This window comes from Drosophila simulans, chromosome 2R (assembly GCF_016746395.2).
Source record: "Drosophila simulans strain w501 chromosome 2R, Prin_Dsim_3.1, whole genome shotgun sequence".
Taxonomy (NCBI): domain Eukaryota; kingdom Metazoa; phylum Arthropoda; class Insecta; order Diptera; family Drosophilidae; genus Drosophila; species Drosophila simulans.
The window spans coordinates 12888590-12899416 of NC_052521.2; the positions used below are offsets into that span (position 1 = coordinate 12888590).

At 45.0% G+C, this 10827-nt stretch overlaps 1 protein-coding gene across 1 annotated transcript in view; it reads left to right on the forward strand.

The window, feature by feature from the left end:
• LOC27207448 overlaps positions 1–10827 on the forward strand; it is a 46879-nt gene extending 36052 nt beyond the window's left edge. Inside the window, 3 exon segments of the mRNA XM_016183125.3 lie at positions 3907–8122; positions 8177–8313; positions 10535–10827. The gene's annotated coding sequence lies outside the window, so the exon portion shown is untranslated.

Sequence of the window (10827 nt, forward strand, 5' to 3'; positions counted from 1 at the left end):
CCGAGTGGCGCATAACTCGCACACTGGAAAGGCAAAAAAGCTGCCTTGGCTGAGCGAGGAGTTAATTTGAATTTTATAGCAGTCAAGTTGTGTAATTTCAGCACCCAAACGTACATCGCCCGGCACATAACGTATACGAAGCGTTGTACAAGCAGAGGCGTTGAGCAACACATGTTGCCAGTGCAGCAGTGGGCGTGGCCAGGGGCGTAGATGCAGTAGTTGTTCCTTGACTGGCATTACTTCTTCCTTCTATTTTTTTTCTTCTCATTTTCCATCTCCTTTTCAACAATTTTCCCAGCCCGACTGACGGATGAGAATGCAGAGCACTACGTATCTCGGAGAACGAGTGAAAAGTTTTTCAATTTCTTCAACTGCATTCGGAGTAGGAGTGGGCGGAGTAGGGAGGATGGCCATGTTTGCTCGGCTACAAGTTAATCTGGCCAGAGACTCAACTTTGCCATCCGTCTTGCCAAGTGAAGAGGCTCAGAATATGCGCGTGTGTGCAGTAGTTTCAGTTCATTTCCCCGACACTGCAATCCTCTTCGTTATTTTTTTCTTTTTCGTAACGTTTTTTGCCGCAGAAGGCAAACTTCTAATTTCGTTACAAATTACACATGTAATGCATATGTAGAGGGTGTTCCTTCTATCGCATCCACAATTTATTAGCTGCAAATGGCCGACTCAAGAGGGCCGCTTTTATCTGTTTGCCCCCGGGCGTTTTTCAGGGCTCAATTACAAGCCAAGTTTATCCGGCTGCCAATAAGCTGAAGTTTATGGTCTGCAGCTCTCGGCAATTAAGTTAAGCCGCCCAAAAGAATGTGCTCGAAAAGAAGTTTTTTGGCTGCTCGGCGCCGAGGAATGTGTGTGCAACTGAGTGTGGCTGTGTGTGAAAATTGAATATTCCGCATGCCACATAAATTGAAAGGAATGGAATGGCAAACGAAAACTGCAGCAGCAGTCGGTGGCACAGACTGCTTATTAAATTATGTCGGCGGTGCATGGAGAAAACTTTTCTGCTCGGCCATATTAAAATTGTTGGCAATCTTTTGCCCGGCTCCTGCGAATTTGCGAATGGCCTGGCTGTCGCTGCAATTATTTCATTATGTGTGAGGCTCAGCCAGACCAGCCAAGCCAGTCAAGACAACCAAACCAGCTAAAGCCAAAGCCATAGCCAAAGCAAACTGCAGATTCCAGATCCCGGATTGCAAGGCTCTTTTTCGAAATTATGCACTCGCAAACTTTAGCAACAATCCGGCAGACAAAGAGGCGTTGCTCCACGCCTCATTGTTATTATCATAATTGCATAAAGCTGAGAGGGGTTCTAGTTCTTCTTAATTTCTTTATTTTAATGGCAAAAGAATCCAAGGCGTCGCCGCTTGCTGGCGACAGTTTTCCCCATTGCTCGGCAACACGACTAAGCGCATTATTTGGCTTTGCATTTTGGGCCAAGTCAGTTTTAATTAGTGCAAGCTCCTGTAAACCGGCGGCTTCATTAATTTCCCTTCGCCAGCACGTGTCTCCAGGCATTCGGTGGCCCTGACTGCCGAGTTTCTCTGGGTTACCCCAGAGTTGACTGTGGATTTTTCTCCCTTACGCATCATTAAACACGCCCCAAGCTGGGCACACGCAAATTAAAGTGCCATATAATTTGGCCACCGCGCCCATGGCCAAAAAGGCCCCAAAAGCAAACAGCTTCGGTATTGTGCTGTGTGTTTTTCCTCCGAATTTTCCTTGGGCCCATCGCATCGCTTGTGAACGATTATACATAAGAGATTTTGCAGAGGGCGAGCTTCGCCCATCCGTTCAATTTGGTTTATTTTCGTTGCGCCGGGCCAACAGCATTGATTGTATCAAATGGCCGGCTAAAAGTTGACTCTGAAAGCGTTTTGTCTCGGCCACCGGAAGCGGAAATGTCCAGTGCCCCGAAGGAGGCGTGGCGGATTTATGGGGCACCAGCTGCACTGAAGCGTTTGACTCCCGTTTCAGTTTGTGCCGCTCGAGGCGTTCGAGGCCTGTCATCCTGCTGGCCACGCCCCACTGCCTGCCACATGCCACGAGTTGCGTGCCGCACTCAAACACTTGGCCTTTCGCCACCGGAAGTGCGTGGGATGACGCGGAGTGAAACTTGGCCTTGCGGCACCCTCAATTATGCCGCTGCTCCCAATTTGCATTTGCCAGACTGAGCTGCAGCTATCAATCAGCATAGATGTCGAAATTGAAAGTCAAGGATAAGATTGCTGCACACAAATCAATTCAAAGTTCAACGAATTTTACACTTCATTTAAAATTCTGTTTCTTTACATAGTTGTTACAAGAAGTTCTTGTTTGTTTTCATGGTGTTCTGCTTAATACTTCCTAAAAAAACCTCCTTTACCATTAAATTTACTTTTTGTATAATCACATCACATGTTCAACCGTTTTTTTACACCAAACCAAAGGATTTTTTTTCATAGGACTCATACATCCATCAAGGGCGCTGTGTCAGGGGGCGTGGCCGTGTGATAGACACACGGTATTAAAATTACTGACAGCTACAATTTATTATCAATTGGCAAACAAAGAGTTCGAACCGAAAGCTTACGTAATACATTTAAATCAATTGCGGAAATCCAATGGAAATGTAATCGAAAGGGGCGAGATGAGAAATGAAATGGAGACCAAAGAGCGGGGCTTCGCTTCATTGATGAATTCGCAAAACAATTAGAATTTCAAATGAGGATCTAAAGAGAGAGAGAGAGAGAGAGAGGGAGAGAGACAGAGGGAAAGAGGGAAAGAGAGGTGCAAATGTTGGATAGGACAGTGTCAAGGCAGCGAATGTATTCATTTCCACTTTGCAGCTTGGATATTTATTGCATATTTAATGAGTTTAAACTCAGACAGAAAATGAAATGCAATGCAATTTGCGATGGCTCTGTGTGCGTACCTGCTGTCTCTTTCTGCCCCCGTTTCGCCCTCTCTTTCTGCCACTCTATAGTCGCATCTCGCTCGCTCTCGCTCATGGCATGTGCTGATTTCCTGTTTGCGGCCAGCAATTGATTTGCTTGCAATTTAGATCCGAATTCGATGCGAATGCCTCGAAAGGCCTGCTGGGAAATTAGTTCAATTGTTTGTTTGTGTGTGTGGCCAGACAGAGTTGGTAAAATGGGCCGAATCTGGTTCAAACGAAATGGCCAAGTCAATAGGCAGCTTTAAGTTAACATTGCGTATACGCCGCGTGGCACCCGCTCATAAATAACAAAATCGCATTAATTTAAAACTCATTTCGTGAATAAACACAGACAAGTGGGAGTGCTGTGCACTGGGTGGTGTGCACACACGCACACATGCGACGGCAAACTGCATTTTAAATTAAAATTAAAAGTTACTTGCTCCCATTATCGCCCACAGCGGCGAGGACAACGAGCTGCGGACAAGGACAGTGGCGACAAAGGACGTTCGCGTCCTGGCCGAGGCGATAAATAATAAATATTGTGCACGCATACAATTATGCTATACGCGCCAGCTCACGTGCTCGCATTTTCCTGCGACTGCGGCCAGGTGCAAGTATCTAAAAACAATGCAATGATTTATGCATGCAATATTTTCCTTGAAAATTGCTCAATGAAACATGAATAATCACAACGCGTCGAACGCTGCGTATGCGTATTATTCGCACCTATGGTCGCGAGCAAAAAGAAAAAAAAGAAAACCAAAATACCCTTTGTCGCACTTAATTGAATTTTAACTTCCACTCTCGGCGCCCGCGCTTCTGATTGATTTTTAATTAAAATATTTATTTATTTGTAATTAAGTTGATTGACTTTTCGATGGATGACCGCAACAAAAGCAGCTGTCCGCTTAATGCGATGCCTGTAATCACTGAATATTCCACTAATTTCCGTTTGTCCATCAATCTGATATTTGCAGATAAGACTTCGTTCGTCCGGCGGAGAATATTTCTGGATTCAGGAGTCAGGTAAGCAATTGCCCCAAGGATGCCTGTGGATGCCTTTGGATGCCTGAGCAAACAATCATTAATATCAATTTGACTCCGACCCGTTCGACTTCTTCTGTTTATGACTGGCTGCAGCAGGGACACGAATAATTTATTTAGTTCATTTTGGTTACTCGCCTGCGGCAGATGCTCCATCTTTACTTCCGCCCGGCCGCAAAACCGATTGCCTCGTTTGATTCATGGCAAATAAACAATAAATGAAATTACCACATTTGATTGCCGGGCTCAGAACAATTTTGTTATTCCCCATGTGCGTTCGTATGCCCGAAATCGTCGTTCCTGTCACACTTCGAGTGCGTAAATGACTAAATGAATGGATGCATTATGTATGCTGGCCGTTGCTGCGATGGGTTCAAATTGATTTTTAAGTTACGACCATACGCATTTATTTGGCAATTGGACGTAGACGGTTGCCCGTTCCATTCCGTTTCTCCGATCTTCGGCTGCCAATGCCAGGGAATTGCAATTCCATTTCGCCATGCATTCTCCTCAAGGAGCATGTGTGTTATGGATGTCCTTTGGCCTGGCCAACGGCAGAGATTTATGGGCGAACGCACAAAAACGTTCATTGAAAACACATTTTCCATTTGGCCCTACCCCCCCTCATCAACCCTCTGCACACTTCGAAGTGCAAATTCAATAAAGCATTATATAATATGGCCAAGACCTATACCCACACATCCAAGTGGCATGGCTGTGACTGCGTTGCGAGTGCAATAATTTACAACATTTTAATCGAATTAGACGCAACCCCATGCGCTGGTAGACGGAATATGGTAGATGGGCACTGGCCAAGAAGCAAAATGCATTTTAAGTGCCGCCTGGCAGAACTTTGGCACTTGGCAGCTGAATTCGCCACCAGCAGCGGAAAGACAAAAAGAATGGCACACCCCGGGCCAAGGGAATAGCACTTGAACATGTGCCAGCAAATCTGCGCCAGGCCGGCTGTCTTGAATGCCATTCGAAATGAAAAAGGATTTAAGGTCTGCGATGGCCACCGTAATTATCGGCCAGGTTGCACTTGTGCTGGCCCAGTCTTAAACTTTGTGGCATAGAAGTATTTCATCAGCAGGATTCTAGTTCTAATCAAAAGTATATTATTCAGCACTTCTAATATCAAAATCATGCTGCATATTGTCGCTATCTTTTAAGTTTTTGACACAATCTTTGCGAATCCGATGATATCGTGTTCATGTACATCAATATTTAGCTCAATAAACAGCAATTTAAAACCAGTTTTATCATCTTTCACAACTTGCAACAAACAAAGCGATAAATTTTACAGCTTTCATATAAAGATTTTATTTTCAAAATTTATAGTTATACGCTCGTAAGTTTCATTCACATTTCGATTGAATCGAATCCTGATCCAAGACAAATTTTTATCTTCTCTAAATTGGCTGCATTCAGTTTGAGTGTTCTAATAATGAAATCTCCTGTAGATTTTCTTCCTGTATTTTTTTTTTGTGATTTTAAACAGTTGATTTCAGGCCACATGCCGGCGTTGCAAGTGCAAGTGCAACGGGTGCAGGCGGAACGCGAATTGTCATAAATTCCAGGCAATAAATTTCTATTTGTTTTATTTCGCCATTCTATTATTCGTTGCCTCGGCACAATGGCAGTTATGTCGGAGCCATCCGGAGCCCCTTTTCCACGTCTCTCAGCGAAGCGTGCTAAAATAAAAACGCTGCTGCTTTTCTTGGATTTGCGTTGAATTTTCCTTTATTTTTCCGCCTCAGTTTTCATTTTACGTTTCTGGCTGCCGGCTTGCGACTTTTGTTCTGGCCTGATTTCCCTGACTGCTGCACGACTGCAGCTCGAGTCGCAGCTGCAGTATGCAGCTAGCAACCGAATGTAGAATGATAATGAAATCTACCGGAATCTGCTTATTTTCTCTCTTTTCTTTTGCCCCATCTTGGTGCGCTAATAACTTTTGTCTTTCGGGCCCTGAAAATCGATAGAGCTCATTGGTTCATGGCAGGCGGAAAATCCTAATCCGCTAAGCACCCAGGACACATGCTCATCGCGGCTTGACATCTAATGAGCTCACGGGCTGAAAGCTGTCGCAGTTTCAGTCTCAATTTGAATTTGAGTCGGCATCTTTAACTTTGCATAGTTTTTTTAAATCCATGGCACTCGGCTGATTCCATTAGCTGTCGTGCGGCTGCCACTCTGATTGCATTAACCGACGAGCTAGTGGCCGTGCCCTGGAAAGTATGCTACACGAATCAGAGTTTGCGTGTCCTTACTGCCTGCAGTTGCACTTGCAGTTGCCTTTCGCTGCTGCTGTTGCGAATGACATGCAAACGTTGCATTATGAATGTTATTATAAAATCTCGCTAGCTGAGGCGGCGATTGTGTGTGTGTATGCATTTAAACGACTCTATTTACCACAAAATGGCTGCCAAACAACAACATGCCAGCAAACAATGAACGATAATAATAATGACACAACAGCAACAGCAGCAGCAGCAGCAGCTAAAGTAGCAGCAACAACAACAACAGCAGCAGCAGCAGCAGTAGCAGCAGCTGAAAAGGCAAACGTTTTAATGGCCACAACGAAATATACTCTAGTGGGAGTTACGAGTACCAGGCTTTAGTGTGTGTGCGCTCTGCAGCTATTTAAAATTTAAATAATAGCAGAATACAACGAACAAGAAAAAAAAAGAGAAGAACAACCACACGGAATAATAATAAATCATGGCAAATATATATTTTCATACGCACATGCATGGCTTACTAGACGTATGTGTAATATGGCCAGCTACATTGTTGGCAGCGTTTTGCCCATTTGGGCCAATGTTTTGGCCTGGCGCCGCGTGTTGATTTAATAGTCGTGGTCACAGGCATTATGGCATGCTCATGATTGCCCCGAAAATACGTGAGACCGACCACTCCCTTCGCCTCTCGACCATATATCGCACATTGTTCCGGCTTGGGCTTTTCATGCAAATTTCCATGCCATTATTTATTGTGTATTTAAACAGATTACGTGTAAGCAGCGTGGGAGCGGCGAAAGGCACCAGGACTCCCACATCCTAATGGCCAGCTACGCAGGTTGCAAAATTGAAAAAGGCGAAAAAATGGGTGAAAAAAAGCGTAAACTGATGAGATGGCAGCCAACCAAGACGTCGACATCTGTAATCCCCGCCTGCAAGTGTGCCATAAAAATTCAAATTCGCCCCAGCTCATATGCTCAACAAATCCCACTTAATTGTTGGTGCGGTGGTTCTGCAATGAAATTTCATGTATTCTAATTTATGCAAACCTAACAAAGGACCGCCGTTGCTGGCCACATTGCGCCTTCAGTTTTGTTTCGTTCTGCACTTGTGCATAAGTACAATGGCTGAAATAAAAAACCAGGGGAGTCAGAAAGTAAAAAAGTATGGCAAAAGGAAAAGAATCCCGAATAAAATGCAGTGCCAAACAAATGCAAACCAAGCTCAGCTGAGGCGAAACAGTCAGGCAAGCAGCCAGCGGGCCACTTGGCGTATACGTAATTCGCATTTGGGCAACAGCAACACGAACAACAATTGCAATGGCTACGTGCCAAGGCAGCGGAACAGGGACAGCAAAAAGGACGATCCAGAGCGAATGAGAGACAGAGTGCGAGAGAGAGGGGCAGAGAGGCCAGAAGGTAAACGGTATTAATGGCAGGACCTTCTTTTTGGCAGCAGTTGGCAAGCGTAACAGAAATAGCTGCAATGCGACTTTTTCGCTTTTTGGCTGTTGATGTCTTTTCTGCTGTATGTTGCACGTGGTGCACGTCCGTATGTCTGTGTGCCTGTATATAGCGACTATATCTATCCATTGCAGCAACATACAAATCACTTGAAACTTTACGGATATCCCTTGTTCCGATTCCAAAAACAGCCCCATAAGTAATCGAATGCTAATGGAAAACTGTTGCTCATAAATATGCCAGCCAGCAATTTGTCGAAGGCTGGCCATAAAAACTACAAGGGCCATTTAACTTATGAGTGCTGTAGGCCCATCCCCGCTAAGCATCCCCCGCCCCATTGCCCTTTGCCCATCCGCCCCCTGGGCCACCTTAGATTCCTTCCTTGGCCGGGGCCAATTGCCAGCGGCGTCAGCGTCGACGGCTCTTCAGCGTCATCAACACATCGTGTACGTGACTTTGCTAACAAAAATTAACAATTTCATTAGTGGTCCCCGTTGCAGGACGAAGGATGAAAACTGGCGACTGGTGACTGAATGCTGGTTGCTGGATGCTGTATACGGAATGCTGAAGGATGGCTGAAGGAGATGACGTAGTGTCAGCCGAAGAAAAGAAAAACGAGGAGCAACAGCAGTGCACCGTAAGAAAGATCATAACTTGTGAAGGAATTCAGTTCTTAAAATATGGTAATATCATCTATAGAGAAATCGAAAAGTACTATTAGTTTAGATACAAAATGCTGTAAGAAAATTATGATCTTAGCTCAATAGTTAGATAGATAGAAAATCTCTGCTCAATTGCGGTGACATTTTCTTTCCGTGCAGCAGTAAGTAAGAAAAAACAGAAAAGAGCTGACGGGGGGCAAAAAAAATTGCTGCCACTTATCAAACAGACGCCCACACACACACACACACTCACTTCCTGTCTGTCTGTACAGCTCTCCACCTCTCTCTCTCTCTGCTCGTGTGCGTGGGCGGGTGTGTATGTGTGTGTGTCAAACTAACGAACCGCGCTGTCCTCACACGCCCCCTTTTACCGCCCACTGCAGTCATTTACAATACGTCTAAAAAGGCGCTGCGTGCCGTACGTGCATCAAGTGCGCTTCAAATGCACTTCATTGCCTCCGAGACACACACGCACACACCCAGCAATATATGCACACACACATGCCCGGCAATTCACACCCACACATAGAGTGCTTAGGCTTTGTGCTGCACAAAGTAAATGAAATCGTGTAAGAGCAAAGAGTAGCAGCGAAGGAAAAAAAAGTGAAGGAAGCACACACAGCACACAGCAGGGACATCAAAAAGCGCTGGCTCAGTTGCCGGCACCTTTTAGATGCACAGATACAGAGATACTCGCACTCACAGATACTCGAACACTCACCGCTGAGACACTCGCACACACACACACACACACACTTGCATTCGCTCACAATCAATTGCCTAAAGTAGTTTGTAAAATAGGATAAAGTTGCAGTAAACTTGGAACTCTCCACCAAAGGATTCCCCGAGACAGTCTCTAATGAAAACGTAAAATCCAGCCGCATTTCCCACTTTTCCCTCCTGAATTTTCCAGCTTTATTTGCCCAAGATTTGTGAGCAAACATACATGGATTTCGTTGCTTCGTTTTCTTTGCTTTCTTGTTTTTTTTTTTTTTTTGCTCAGCTTGTTCTTTCTTATTATTTCGATTTATCTGCTCGTTGCGAAAGGCGCACTGAAGTCATTTTACTTGGGCCCCCTTGGGCAATTTTAAAGTCCCTCGCTTTTCCGATTTGCGCCCCTCCTTCCCCAAAAACCAAACGTTTGCGAGTGTGTGAGTGCGCTTCAAATTTTGAGGGCAGCCAGGCGAATCTGTCAAACGGCAAATACGAGTAAATAATAAAATCAAGTTGCCAGGCTGGTAATGTGCCCGAAATTGATTTTTTGTTGGGCCAGACAACAAAACAGGAGACACAATTGGCCGAAGGGGCGGCGTTGTTTAAGGTACTCGGCAAATATTTGGTCAAAAATTGCCGTGCAGGTGCTGGGAACTGTTTTTTATTTGAACTCGAAAGCAGGGCGAACAGCACAGAAAAAAACGGATTAGAGATTAGTATTCAAGGATAATTATTTAAAGAGCTATTTGCACACAATATCTAGCTTATACTCTTTAAAGAAACATGTGGAATTGTAGTTTATATAATCATAATCTTTACATCTTGCGTGTCTATAAATTCCATACCTTTTCCACAATTTAAGGACTCAATTTTCTAGTGAAGCACTTAAATTTGGGTCTATGCAAAGTGATTTTTTTTAAGCTCGTTGTTGTCTCCAGCAGACCTGTCAACTGAAATGCTCGCTGAAACGCAACGAAAGCCCCTAAATCAATAAAAGTTTCGATGACTTAATACCAAAACGGAAGCGCTTTTTTCGCCGCTCGACAGTGGCGACGACAGTCGCTAAGTCGTCGAAAATATGCCGCCGCCAATTGGGTATCCTTGTTATTGCATTCCCGCTGCACCGCCAGCGACTGGCATTTGGGTTATATTTTTTATTGACTTAGTTTCGAGTGTCAGTGGCGCAAAGTTTGCAACTATTGCGCGGCAAGTTCGGTTCTCCATTATTCGGGCTGCCTACTTTAGGCGTTGTCTGGCGATAGTTTTTTCGGCTTTGCGATTACAAATGAGATTTATACGGCCATTTCCGAGCCATTAGAGGAAGTGCAGGGCGGCGCTGCCTAGTCAAGTGTGCGGCCATAAAGAACCCGAGGAAATGGTAGGGGCAACTAGGAGTTACTTCTGCAACCGCTGGCCTCATATTTCTCCATTGGCCTTGGCGCATTAACCGACGCTTTTTCATTTACTTCTCTCACTTCGCAGGCCAACTTGTCAACGGAGCGGCACGCCTAATGTCCTTTTGATAGGCCCGCTGGCCGCTGCAGGAAGCGGCGACCGGCAAGGGAGGAAGTGGTGTCCACTGCAGCGGCGCCAGCGCTTGATAAATTATCATGTGAGCGGTGGGCAGGAAGACGGAGGGTCAGGAACCGGAGGAAGTGGCAGGATGCGGCTGGCAGCTGCAGCAAATGATGCTGCATAGAACTAACCCGTTCACCTGCGACGACTTTTAATCTATTTTAAATGTGATACGAGACCATGGTAATGGTACGGTGCGA